This window comes from Daphnia pulicaria, chromosome 1 (assembly GCF_021234035.1).
Source record: "Daphnia pulicaria isolate SC F1-1A chromosome 1, SC_F0-13Bv2, whole genome shotgun sequence".
Lineage (NCBI taxonomy): Eukaryota > Metazoa > Arthropoda > Branchiopoda > Diplostraca > Daphniidae > Daphnia > Daphnia pulicaria.
Window position 1 is genome coordinate 23,443,527 of NC_060913.1, and position 13,185 is coordinate 23,456,711.

At 42.9% G+C, this 13,185-nt stretch overlaps 16 non-coding genes across 16 annotated transcripts; 4 read left to right on the forward strand and 12 right to left on the reverse strand.

The window, feature by feature from the left end:
- Positions 1–4,872: 4,872 nt before the first annotated feature.
- Trnav-aac lies at positions 4,873–4,945 on the reverse strand. Its single transcript has one exon. It is a non-coding gene; the product is annotated as a tRNA-Val (tRNA).
- A 97-nt stretch (positions 4,946–5,042) lies between these two features.
- Positions 5,043–5,115, reverse strand: Trnak-cuu. The gene has a single exon. It is a non-coding gene; the product is annotated as a tRNA-Lys (tRNA).
- A 230-nt stretch (positions 5,116–5,345) lies between these two features.
- Positions 5,346–5,418, reverse strand: Trnav-cac. Its single transcript has one exon. It is a non-coding gene; the product is annotated as a tRNA-Val (tRNA).
- Positions 5,419–5,523: 105 nt separating this feature from the next.
- On the forward strand, positions 5,524–5,597 carry Trnan-guu. Its single transcript has one exon. It is a non-coding gene; the product is annotated as a tRNA-Asn (tRNA).
- A 515-nt stretch (positions 5,598–6,112) lies between these two features.
- On the reverse strand, positions 6,113–6,185 carry Trnav-aac. Its single transcript has one exon. It is a non-coding gene; the product is annotated as a tRNA-Val (tRNA).
- A 400-nt stretch (positions 6,186–6,585) lies between these two features.
- Positions 6,586–6,658, reverse strand: Trnav-cac. Its single transcript has one exon. It is a non-coding gene; the product is annotated as a tRNA-Val (tRNA).
- Positions 6,659–6,762: 104 nt separating this feature from the next.
- On the forward strand, positions 6,763–6,836 carry Trnan-guu. The gene has a single exon. It is a non-coding gene; the product is annotated as a tRNA-Asn (tRNA).
- A 515-nt stretch (positions 6,837–7,351) lies between these two features.
- Positions 7,352–7,424, reverse strand: Trnav-aac. The gene has a single exon. It is a non-coding gene; the product is annotated as a tRNA-Val (tRNA).
- Positions 7,425–7,521: 97 nt separating this feature from the next.
- Trnak-cuu lies at positions 7,522–7,594 on the reverse strand. Its single transcript has one exon. It is a non-coding gene; the product is annotated as a tRNA-Lys (tRNA).
- A 230-nt stretch (positions 7,595–7,824) lies between these two features.
- Trnav-cac lies at positions 7,825–7,897 on the reverse strand. The gene has a single exon. It is a non-coding gene; the product is annotated as a tRNA-Val (tRNA).
- Positions 7,898–8,002: 105 nt separating this feature from the next.
- On the forward strand, positions 8,003–8,076 carry Trnan-guu. The gene has a single exon. It is a non-coding gene; the product is annotated as a tRNA-Asn (tRNA).
- A 515-nt stretch (positions 8,077–8,591) lies between these two features.
- Positions 8,592–8,664, reverse strand: Trnav-aac. Its single transcript has one exon. It is a non-coding gene; the product is annotated as a tRNA-Val (tRNA).
- A 97-nt stretch (positions 8,665–8,761) lies between these two features.
- Trnak-cuu lies at positions 8,762–8,834 on the reverse strand. Its single transcript has one exon. It is a non-coding gene; the product is annotated as a tRNA-Lys (tRNA).
- A 230-nt stretch (positions 8,835–9,064) lies between these two features.
- Positions 9,065–9,137, reverse strand: Trnav-cac. Its single transcript has one exon. It is a non-coding gene; the product is annotated as a tRNA-Val (tRNA).
- A 105-nt stretch (positions 9,138–9,242) lies between these two features.
- On the forward strand, positions 9,243–9,316 carry Trnan-guu. Its single transcript has one exon. It is a non-coding gene; the product is annotated as a tRNA-Asn (tRNA).
- Positions 9,317–9,831: 515 nt separating this feature from the next.
- Positions 9,832–9,904, reverse strand: Trnav-aac. Its single transcript has one exon. It is a non-coding gene; the product is annotated as a tRNA-Val (tRNA).
- Positions 9,905–13,185: the final 3,281 nt, after the last annotated feature.

Consider the following 13,185-nt stretch of genomic DNA (forward strand, 5'->3'; position numbering starts at 1 on the left):
TCTTCCTCTGGCTCGGGCGAGGTAGCTGAGGAAATTGTATCTGGTGTAGCTCAGTTGGTTGAACTCGGGTCTCCGACTCGAGAGGTTCCAGTTTCGATACCGGGTGTGGACAGTAATTATTTTCCCGCCCTTTCTGGGGGGAACGATGTTCCACCCGCTCCAAACGCACCTGGAGTACCATCTATTCCATCCACGATAGGTCAGATGGCTAACGAGGAGGTTGAAGAGAGGGATGCAACCGAGGTGGTTTCGATTTCAAATCCTGATGAAGACATTTCTTTTTCTGGTGGGAGTATTCAGCCAGGACAACGCCCACTTGATAGCCAGGAGGCTAGTCATGTGAGTGAGACTCGGGCGTCCCCCTCGGCACTCCATCAACCCCCATAGAAGATAAAACTCTCAAAGCAATGGAGGCCGTTAGAAGGAAAAAAGCCCACGATAACAAGACCCAACCCTCTAAACCCAAATTTAAATATTAATCATGACTAACATCGCGACATATAATATCAACCGAATATCGTCACCTGACAAACTTCAAATAATACTCAATTTCTTTTTACATCATAAACTTGATATTATATGTTTGCAAGAAGTAGTATTTCACTCTAGCACCGTATTTACTAAACATTACCAGATGCACACAAATCTCGGTCCTAGACAACATGGGACAGCCATCCTAGTACGACACGGGCTGAGCGCCAAAAACATTTTGTTTGAACCGGAGGGGAGGCTGATAGCCATGGAAGTAAAGGGTCTTGCTTTCGTGTGTATTTACGCCCCATCTGGTGACCAAAATAAAAGTTATAGAGATTCTTTCCTCCGGCAAACTATTCCGGCTTATGTTGCCCAGTATAAGGCACCAGCAATTATATTGGGAGATTTTAATGCCGTTGACGAGATCGATGACCGTAAAAGTAGCAAGACAACACCACCTAAAATTAGACTAGCATTACTAGAACCCCTCCGAGATTTAGTAAAAGCCCTTTCATTAACAGATGTCTGGAGAGAAATTCGGAAAAATGAACCTTGTTGAACGTACAATTGTGCGGCTAGCCAGGCTAGATTGGACCGAATTTATTGCCACCATCACGTAAAATTTTCTGATATCCATTTGCACGACTTACCACTCGGGGATCACAGACCAATCGTAGGGTATATAAACAGCACCACCCCTCCTAGTGTAGTGAGGAACAAGTCAAGTAATTTATGGAAAATTAACACATCAATTCTTGAGGAAGAAGAATATATAAACTTGGTGCATGTCTTTATTGAAGAAATGTCCCAACTCCCATCCCGTATTGAAAACGTAGATCATTGGTGGGAGATTATTTTCAAACCTAGCCTCAGGCGATTATCAATGAACTATTGTAAAAAGAGAATCTGTGATCAGAGAGTCAAAAGGAAATTGCTCCAACATCAACTAAAAGAAACCGTGAACAATGTAAATTTCAATCATGCACGTTACATGGAGTTGAAACGTGAGTTTCTAGCCTGGGAGCGAGAAGCATTGAGGGGATTTGCAATACGTTCACGCGTTCAAAGTATAGCCGAAGAAGAGCCATCTACCTTTCATATGAACGAGTCAACGAGCAATTTCCAGAAGTCTCTGATCACTCAGCTCAAAACTAATGATAACTGTAAAATTACCCAACCTGAGCAGATTAACCAAGAAATAATTGAACACTTTAGTAGAATTTTTCAGAACCAGCCCTCCCCCAATACCCAATTAGCTGGAAAATTTCTAGAAGGGATTAGAGGTGCACTTACCCGTACAAAACCCACTAAAAACGATTCGGGTGTATCAGTGGTAGCTCAGTCGTTAAACGCTCAAGCGTTGAATCGAGGAGTACTAGGTTCGATCCCGAAGAGTGACAACTATCTTGTAGATCCGTTCACAGTAGATGAAATTAACAACGCCCTTAAGGCAACTAAAAAGAACAAGGCCCCGGGTACAGATGGCATTCCTTTTGAGTTTTATATAAAATTTTGGGATGTAATTGGTGTTCATTTTCTGGAAATGATGAATTGCGTCCTCGACAAAAGAAAACTCCAGCCGTCGCAGGGAAGGGCAGCTATAAGATTAGTCCCAAAAATCCCAACACCGAGTAAAATCACCGATTACCGACCAATCTCTTTGTTAAATACCGATTACAAGTTAATCGCGTCAGTATTGGCTTTTCGTCTGAGAAAATCTCTTCAAAACTCTCTAGACTCACATCAAAAAGGTGGTGTACCCGGCCGCTATATCTTTGACAGCTTGTGTTTAATCCGAGATGTCATTGATAATACAGGTCGTAAATCAAAAGAGGTATCTTCTCTCAAACCGGCCGCCATTATCGCGTACGATTTAGAGAAAGCATATGACCTTGTCAATCGAGACGTTCTGTGGGAAGTGATGACAGCCATGGGCTATCCCCCCCTGTTTGTTGATTGGTTGAAAACGCTATACAGTATAACTGAACTATGCCCATTGAACGGTAATGACATAGTCGGCACTGTGGACAATGCACAATCCGTGCGACAGGGGTGCCCTCTGTCAGTCCATCTGTTTGCCCTCTATATTGAACCGCTTTTAGTTTGCTTGTCTAGGGGTATTGACGGAATTGAACACTACGGAAAACGCATCAAAGTTCGTGCATATGTAGATGATCTAGTAGTTTTTGTCTCATCAATGAAAGATGTACGTCGTGCATGCGAGATTATTCTAGAATTTTGTGCCTGGACAAATGCACGTATCAACAAGGGGAAGACAAAATTACTTGGTCTAGGCACTTGGACCTTAAATCAATGTCCACAGGCCATAGAAGCGCAGACGGTAGCGGCGTCGGCTGGGATTCCTGAGGTTAGGAGTTCGATCCCACGTAGAAGCAATTTCAATCAAACTCATCCTAAACGTACTTGGCCATATGATTGGATAACTCAAGTAGACAATTTGAAAATTCTTGGAATTACTTTTTCTTCTGAAATAAAAACAACAGTAAGAGACAATTGGCAAAGACAGTTCAACATCATACAAAATATTCTTATCACAAACACACACCGTCATTTCACTTTTTATGGTCGCGTCCTATTCATCAAACAACATGTCTTATCACAACTTGTTCATATAGCTCATGTACTCCCTTGCAACAAAACCCAAGCCCTTCTCCTCCAACAAAAATGCAACAAATTTCTTTGGGCACAACGAAGAGAGCACCCACCCCTAAATGTTTTGATCCGCCCCCGACTCCAAGGTGGACTTGGAGTCACCTTACTTTTTCAATTCTTCCAATCCCTTTTCACCCGTCAAATCTTTAAATCTTTAATCCATCCCGAGGCTATTGAGAGAGCTGCAGCCGTTTATTGGTTGGGTCCACACCTCAAGAATCTCCTTCAACAAATCATCCAGCCCAGATTTAATGCAACCCATTCATCACATCCATACTTCACCACCGCACTTTCAACCATCACCGATCTACTTAGAGCTGGCATCTTCACATCGTCAACCGTATCCAATCACCGAGCCACCTACAATCACCTGATCGCTAACCTTGGGCAACCAGGGAGAACCGAAGTTGCGAAACCAGACCTCGACTGGGCTTCCATCTGGCGTTGGGTGGCCAAAATGAAAGGAAGAAACGCTGAACTGGTCTGGGATTTCAACCATAATCAGCTCCCTACCAAAATGCGCCTCACAAGCCTCAGACTTTCTAGAAATGACCAATGTCCTCTATGCAATGGCGGCCAAGAAACTGACGACCATCTTATGTTACTATGTTCTGAGAAAGTTCACATCAGTTTATGGCTCCGAATTCAACTAACGAAACTTGGATGTCAAAAACCACTCAAATCAACAATAAATGGAGACATTGGAAATGGCCCCAATAAAGAGAAAATACTGGCACTCATCCAATCCTACATCATCACCGTCTGGACCGCCCGCAGCCAAAACCTCACCCCAGCCATAAACGAAATACAGTCTCTCTGGTCAAGCCTCCTTCTTTCAAAAAATTCTCCCCAGATGTCACCTCCTAATCCTTAAATATTCTTTCTCAAAATTCTCCACAAATTTCGTCTTATCTTTATACAACATTTTTCTCTCATTACAATTATAATTTCTTGGATCCCCCCCCCAGATGTCGTATTGTTAAATTTTATATTTTTCACCAAAATCATTTGTCCTCTTTCAATTCCGTCTCGAAATTGGTTCTTTTTGTTTTTCTTTGTTATGTTTCTCCTTGGCCACAGCAAGTCACTTATGTCACAAATCACGTAAATGCCCCAAGTATCTGTAAAGCAATTGAAATTTTAATTGTGACAATAAATCGTTTAAATATTTAAAAAAAAAAACCGGAAGGCTGGTGGTTCGATCCCACCCAGTGGCGCATGGTGCCTGTTGTTTTAATTCAATTTCTTAGCCTCATGACTCCTTTAACCAACTAAAGCGTCCAATGAAGAGCGCACACTCGCGATATGGCTTCTTTTACTGATGACTGTTAAATCTACTGAACATTTGCAGCGTAGGGTGCACGCTCATGATGTTCTTCCTCTGTTCGGAGCTACTGTTCCAGGTTCAGGTGTAATCTATATAGATTCCCCTCCGGTGTTTATGGAATTCTTCCCCATCCAGAGCAAGTCATTTCTCATTTCCCTAAAACAACAGTCATTGACGTTTGGCTACAGAAGACGTCTCTTCGGGGTTATAGCACCTTTTTCAACAACCACAGTCATCATTGATTTCCCGCTTTCTGTTGACTTCCTCCGGATACAGCATTGCGAATATCTTCACATTGTCATAATGTAGATTTCACTTTCACAAGAAACATGAATGCTTGGCTTTTTCAAAAAACCAAAATGTGCTTTTTTGATAGTCTTTCTAAAAATACATTGTCCTGTTTCCACCCAGGATCGAACTGAGGACCTTCAGCGTGTTAGGCCGACGTGATAACCACTACACTATGGAAACTACAATCCGCTATAGAATTATTCTGGAATGATTACAAAATTCTAACGATCGTCTCCCAACTTCTAACTTTCATCTGCAATTATTTGCAAATAAATGACGCCCATCGGGGGGCTCGAACCCCCGACCCTGAGATTAAGAGTCTCATGCTCTACCGACTGAGCTAGCCAGGCTTACCATTGCGCTCTATTCCAATGTAATGAACCAAGTCTTATTGACGACATTTTTTCCTTTCCAGGAACCGTGAGATAACTTTTACTATGATTGGTTGGTTGTCTGTGTGTAGTTTCCAGATGTCTACTTGTTCTAGTCTAGTTGTCATTAAGATAAGATACATTACAAGTTATTAATTCCATTTCATTTCCTTTTCTCCTACGATTATTTTTTCCTAACGATATACTGATGCTTCCACTCAGGATCGAACTGAGGACCTTCAGCGTGTGAAGCCGACGTGATAACCTCTACACTATGGAAGCCCCACAATGTTTCTGCAACATTTTATTAGCGTTGGCCACACTAAAAAAATGTAATGTTTGGTTTGCCTGTTGAAGTTGACGAGTGTGTCGTTAACCAATCACCATGCCTCTGTGGCGCAATTGGCTAGCGCGTTCGGCTGTTAACCGGAAGGCTGGTGGTTCGATCCCACCCAGGGGCGCATGGTGAATGAACACTGTTTTTTTAATTCAATTTCTTCGCCTCATGACTCCTTTAACCAACTAAAGCGTCCAATGAAGAGCGCACACTCGCGATATGGCTTCTTTTACTGATGACTGTTAAATCTACTGAACATTTGCAGCGTAGGGTGCACGCTCATGATGTTCTTCCTCTGTTCGGAGCTACTGTTCCAGGTTCAGGTGTAATCCATATAGATTCCCCTCCGGTGTTTATGGAATTCTTCCCCATCCAGAGCAAGTCATTTCTCATTTCCCTAAAACAACAGTCATTGACGTTTGGCTACAGAAGACGTCTCTTCGGGGTTATAGCACCTTTTTCAACAACCACAGTCATCATTGATTTCCCGCTTTCTGTTGACTTCCTCCGGATACAGCATTGCGAATATCTTCACATTGTCATAATGTAGATTTCATTTTCACAAGAAACATGAATGCTTGGCTTTTTCAAAAAACCAAAATGTGCTTTTTTGATAGTCTTTCTAAAAATACATTGTCCTGTTTCCACCCAGGATCGAACTGAGGACCTTCAGCGTGTTAGGCCGACGTGATAACCACTACACTATGGAAACTACAATCCGCTATAGAATTATTCTGGAATGATTACAAAATTCTAACGATCGTCTCCCAACTTCTAACTTTCATCTGCAATTATTTGCAAATAAATGACGCCCATCGGAGGCTGGAACCCCCGACCCTGAGATTAAGAGTCTCATGCTCTACCGACTGAGCTAGCCAGGCTTACCATTGCGCTCTATTCCAATGTAATGAACCAAGTCTTATTGACGACAATTTTTTCCTTTCCAGGAACCGTGAGATAACTTTTACTATGATTGGTTGGTTGTCTGTGTGTAGTTTCCAGATGTCTACTAGTTCTAGTCTAGTTGTCATTAAGATAAGATACATTACAAGTTATTAATTCCATTTCATTTCCTTTTCTCCTACGATTATTTTTTCCTAACGTTATACTGATGCTTCCAATCAGGATCGAACTGAGGATCTTCAGCATGTGAAGCCGACGTGATAACCTCTACACTATGGAAGCCCACAATGATTCTGCAACATTTTATTAGCGTTGGCCACACTAAAAAAATGTAATGTTTGGTTTGCCTGTTGAACTTGACGAGTGTGTCGTTAACCAATCACCATGCCTCTGTGGCGCAATTGGCTAGCGCGTTCGGCTGTTAACCGGAAGGCTGGTGGTTCGATCCCACCCAGGGGCGCATGGTGAATGAATACTGTTGTTTTAATTCAATTTCTTCGCCTCATGACTCCTTTAACCAACTAAAGCGTCCAATGAAGAGCTCACACTCGCGATATGGCTTCTTTTACTGATGACTGTTAAATCTACTGAACATTTGCAGCGTAGGGTGCACGCTCATGATGTTCTTCCTCTGTTCGGAGCTACTGTTCCAGGTTCAGGTGTAATCCATATAGATTCCCCTCCGGTGTTTATGGAATTCTTCCCCATCCAGAGCAAGTCATTTCTCATTTCCCTAAAACAACAGTCATTGACGTTTGGCTACAGAAGACGTCTCTTCGGGGTTATAGCACCTTTTTCAACAACCACAGTCATCATTGATTTCCCGCTTTCTGTTGACTTCCTCCGGATACAGCATTGCGAATATCTTCACATTGTCATAATGTAGATTTCATTTTCACAAGAAACATGAATGCTTGGCTTTTTCAAAAAACCAAAATGTGCTTTTTTGATAGTCTTTCTAAAAATACATTGTCCTGTTTCCACCCAGGATCGAACTGAGGACCTTCAGCGTGTTAGGCCGACGTGATAACCACTACACTATGGAAACTACAATCCGCTATAGAATTATTCTGGAATGATTACAAAATTCTAACGATCGTCTCCCAACTTCTAACTTTCATCTGCAATTATTTGCAAATAAATGACGCCCAACGAGGGGCTCGAACCCCCGACCCTGAGATTAAGAGTCTCATGCTCTACCGACTGAGCTAGCCAGGCTTACCATTGCGCTCTATTCCAATGTAATGAACCAAGTCTTATTGACGACATTTTTTCCTTTCCAGGAACCGTGAGATAACTTTTACTATGATTGGTTGGTTGTCTGTGTGTAGTTTCCAGATGTCTACTTGTTCTAGTCTATTTGTCATTAAGATAAGATACATTACAAGTTATTAATTCCATTTCATTTCCTTTTCTCCTACGATTATTTTTTCCTAACGTTATACTGATGCTTCCACTCAGGATCGAACTGAGGACCTTCAGCGTGTGAAGCCGACGTGATAACCTCTACACTATGGAAGCCCCACAATGTTTCTGCAACATTTTATCAGCGTTGGCCACACTAAAAAAATGTAATGTTTGGTTTGCCTGTTGAACTTGACGAGTGTGTCGTTAACCAATCACCATGCCTCTGTGGCGCAATTGGCTAGCGCGTTCGGCTGTTAACCGGAAAGCTGGTGGTTCGATCCCACCCAGGGGCGCATGGTGAATGAATACTGTTGTTGTAATTCAATTTCTTCGCCTCATGACTCCTTTAACCAACTAAAGCGTCCAATGAAGAGCGCACACTCGCGATATGGCTTCTTTTACTGATGACTGTTAAATCTACTGAACATTTGCAGCGTAGGGTGCACGCTCATGATGTTCTTCCTCTGTTCGGAGCTACTGTTCCAGGTTCAGGTGTAATCTATATAGATTCCCCTCCGGTGTTTATGGAATTCTTCCCCATCCAGAGCAAGTCATTTCTCATTTCCCTAAAACAACAGTCATTGACGTTTGGCTACAGAAGACGTCTCTTCGGGGTTATAGCACCTTTTTCAACAACCACAGTCATCATTGATTTCCCGCTTTCTGTTGACTTCCTCCGGATACAGCATTGCGAATATCTTCACATTGTCATAATGTAGATTTCATTTTCACAAGAAACATGAATGCTTGGCTTTTTCAAAAAACCAAAATGTGCTTTTTTGATAGTCTTTCTAAAAATACATTGTCCTGTTTCCACCCAGGATCGAACTGAGGACCTTCAGCGTGTTAGGCCGACGTGATAACCACTACACTATGGAAACTACAATCCGCAATAGAATTATTCTGGAATGATTACAAAATTCTAACGATCGTCTCCCAACTTCTAACTTTCATCTGCAATTATTTGCAAATAAATGACACCCAACGGGGGGCTCGAACCCCCGACCCTGAGATTAAGAGTCTCATGCTCTACCGACTGAGCTAGCCAGGCTTACCATTGCGCTCTATTCCAATGTAATGAACCAAGTCTTATCGACGACATTTTTTCCTTTCCAGGAACCGTGAGATAACTTTTACTATGATTGGTTGGTTGTCTGTGTGTAGTTTCCAGATGTCTACTTGTTCTAGTCTATTTGTCATTAAGATAAGATACATTACAAGTTATTAATTCCATTTCATTTCCTTTTCTCCTACGATTATTTTTTCCTAACGTTATACTGATGCTTCCACTCAGGATCGAACTGAGGACCTTCAGCGTGTGAAGCCGACGTGATAACCTCTACACTATGGAAGCCCCACTATGTTTCTGCAACATTTTATCAGAGTTGGCCACACTAAAAAAATGTAATGTTTGGTTTGCCTGTTGAACTTGACGAGTGTGTCGTTAACCAATCACCATGCCTCTGTGGCGCAATTGGCTAGCGCGTTCGGCTGTTAACCGGAAAGCTGGTGGTTCGATCCCACCCAGGGGCGCATGGTGAATGAATACTGTTCTTTTAATTCAATTTCTTCGCCTCATGACTCCTTTAACCAACTAAAGCGTCCAATGAAGAGCGCACACTCGCGATATGGCTTCTTTTACTGATGACTGTTAAATCTACTGAACATTTGCAGCGTAGGGTGCACGCTCATGATGTTCTTCCTCTGTTCGGAGCTACTGTTCCAGGTTCAGGTGTAATCTATATAGATTCCCCTCCGGTGTTTATGGAATTCTTCCCCATCCAGAGCAAGTCATTTCTCATTTCCCTAAAACAACAGTCATTGACGTTTGGCTACAGAAGACGTCTCTTCGGGGTTATAGCACCTTTTTCAACAACCACAGTCATCATTGATTTCCCGCTTTCTGTTGACTTCCTCCGGATACAGCATTGCGAATATCTTCACATTGTCATAATGTAGATTTCATTTTCACAAGAAACATGAATGCTTGGCTTTTTCAAAAAACCAAAATGTGGTTTTTTGATAGTCTTTCTAAAAATACATTGTCCTGTTTCCACCCAGGATCGAACTGAGGACCTTCAGCGTGTTAGGCCGACGTGATAACCACTACACTATGGAAACTACAATCCGCTATAGAATTATTCTGGAATGATTACAAAATTCTAACGATCGTCTCCCAACTTCTAACTTTCATCTGCAATTATTTGCAAATAAATGACGCCCATCGGAGGCTGGAACCCCCGACCCTGAGATTAAGAGTCTCATGCTCTACCGACTGAGCTAGCCAGGCTTACCATTGCGCTCTATTCCAATGTAATGAACCAAGTCTTATTGACGACAATTTTTTCCTTTCCAGGAACCGTGAGATAACTTTTACTATGATTGGTTGGTTGTCTGTGTGTAGTTTCCAGATGTCTACTAGTTCTAGTCTAGTTGTCATTAAGATAAGATACATTACAAGTTATTAATTCCATTTCATTTCCTTTTCTCCTACGATTATTTTTTCCCAACGTTATACTGATGCTTCCACTCAGGATCGAACTGAGGACCTTCAGCGTGTGAAGCCGACGTGATAACCTCTAACTATGGAAGCCCCACAATGTTTCTGCAACATTTTATTAGCGTTGGCCACACTAAAAAAATGTAATGTTTGGTTTGCCTGTTGAACTTGACGAGTGTGTCGTTAACCAATCACCATGCCTCTGTGGCGCAATTGGCTAGCGCGTTCGGCTGTGACTAGACGTGTCTAACTGATCTCCCAAGTGTGACATCTTGCTGTGAGTAAAAAAACTATTTGTTCTTGTTTTTGTTCTCTTTATTGTATTGTTGCTTGTCTTTCGTGTTTCTCTTATTGTTTGTTAAGCGCCATTTTGCTTTTTGTTCCATTTTTTTTGTATTGTTTCTTTTTCCGTCTCCTTGCCCCTTTATTGTGGGTAAAATGGGAACGGAATCCCCAGACGTCTGGCCACGTACTGCCGAAATCTCTTTTGGTAATACTGAAGTGACCAGGCATGAATTCTACGAATGTTTCGGGCAGGGTAGTAACGAATCTGATTGCATCTTTGATGCAGTTTGTCGCCTACCAGGACGAGCTTTTTGTGTTTTCCGAATTGGGTTCAAGACCGTCAAAGACCACATTGAATTCTTGGATAAATTTAGTGCTAAAGAGTCTGTTGTTATTAGTGGCAAAGAGGTCCGAATTAGAGTTAGAGATAGGTCAGTTAACCTTGTACGCGTTAGAATTCAACATTTCAAATTCGATGATGACCTTAGCCTGCTCAACAAGAGATTGCGTGAGTATGGAGTGATTTCTCGGATTTTTTGGGACACGTACCAGGATAGGTCGCTTCCAAGGTGGAACGGGATAAAGACTGGAGTTGTCAATGTGGATATGGAAATCCACAAGAGCATCCCGTCTTATATCACCTTTGGAAGCTACAAGGAACCAATAATGGTGTCTTATGCAGGGCAAATGCAGACATAATAATAATAATTATAATAATAATAGTTTGTATTTATAAAGCGCTTTTTCCAATCAATTATGCTCAAAAGCGCTGATCAAGGGCAGGGATTACAATCATCAGTCGGGGTAAGCGAGTTTAAATAGATGGGTCTTCAGGCCGGCTCGGAAGTTCTCAATGGAGGGAGACATTTTTAGGTCGATGGGGAGGCTGTTCCAAATCTGGGGCGCTGCATAAGTGAAACTACGAGACCCGTACGCCCCCGGTAGCTTCACCGGAACCCCCAAATCACGTGAGATCTCACTATAATTCCTGAGGTGACGATTAACAGACCTTGGGGATACAAGTTTACATAGATACGATGGGGCAATACCATTAACACATTGATAGGCCAAGACAGCAATTTTGTACATCACACGCTGACGAATAGGGAGCCAATGAAGACTTTTCCGCTTGCACGTAATGTGCTCACGCTTCTTAGTCTGAGTTACCAGACGGACAGCAGCATTCTGCACTAGTTGTAGTTTGTCAAGAAGGTAATCCGGAAGGCCATAGAAGAGGGAGTTTCCGTAGTCAAGATGCGGGATGACGAGGGCACAAACAAGCTGGTTACAGGCGGCTGCATCCAGAAATTTTCGAATGCGCGAAATGCGACGAAGATAATAGTACGCATTTCGGCAAGCAGTGTTTACCTGGCTCTCCATGTTTAAATGGGAGTCGACAATCACGCCCAAGTTTTTCACAAACGGAGAGGGAGTGATCGGCTCATCACAGATGTCCAGGGGCGACGATACCGGTTTGAATTTTCTGGAGCGGGCAGAGGAAGCAATCAGTACGTCCGTCTTACCGGCGTTCAGCTGGAGTTTGTTCTTAACCATCCATGAATTTGTGGACTTAACACAGTCAGACAGGCAGGAAAAAGCGGCACGCTGAGCAGAACCGTCGGCCAAGATCCGAAATCTTTTGTAAAGTTGGGTGTCATCCGCAAAGTAATGGCGCAGCACCTCAAACAGGGAGACAATGTCATCAAGTGGGCTGAGATACATAGTGAATAAAACTGGGCCAAGAACTGATCCTTGTGGGACGCCGAATAGTAAAGGCGATGGTGTTGAAGACTTCCCACTGATGCGGACTGACTGCTTCCGATTAGAGAGGTAAGAGCGAAACCAGTCAAGAACCACACCATTGAGCCCAAAACGGCACTCTAAGCAGCTCAGTAGCACAGAATGATCGATGGTGTCGAACGCCGCACTTAAATCCAAAAGCACCAATGCTGCACCATCCCCTTCGTCGACCGCCAGCAGAAGATCGTTCATAACTCGCAGTAGAGCTGTCTCAGTTGAGTGGTTAGCCCGATATGCCGATTGAACTGGCACCATCAAGTCGAGCGATAACATATGAGATGTTAACCTTCTGAGCACAACTCGCTCAAGAAGTTTAGACAAAAATGAGAGACCAGAAACAGGACGAAAGTTAGAAAGCTCCTCCGGGTTCAAAGAAGCTTTCTTCAGCAGTGGAGTAATCGAGGCAAGTTTCATAGAGTCAGGGAAGACACCACTAGACAATGAGAGATTGATAAGGCTAGCAAAAGGTTTAGCAAGAACATGAATAATCTTCTTCAGAATATTGGTGGGAACGGGATCGACAAAGGAAGACTTGGCCGGACATTTGTCAACAATTTCACAAATCTCGGCGGGTAAAACCAGCTCAAACACGGATAAGAAAGAATTCGGGGCGGATGAAGACGAGTCGGCTGAAGGGGCATTCTTGGCATCCAAGTTTGCACGAATGTTGACAATTTTCTCATCGAAGTATCGTCCAAACCGGTCAGCCAGGGTGGCCGGATCAGCATGCACGGGAAGCTTCGACACTTTGTCTCTCGATAGACACCGGTCCAGCAGCTGGAATAAGCCACGCCTGTCGTTACCCATTTCATCAATC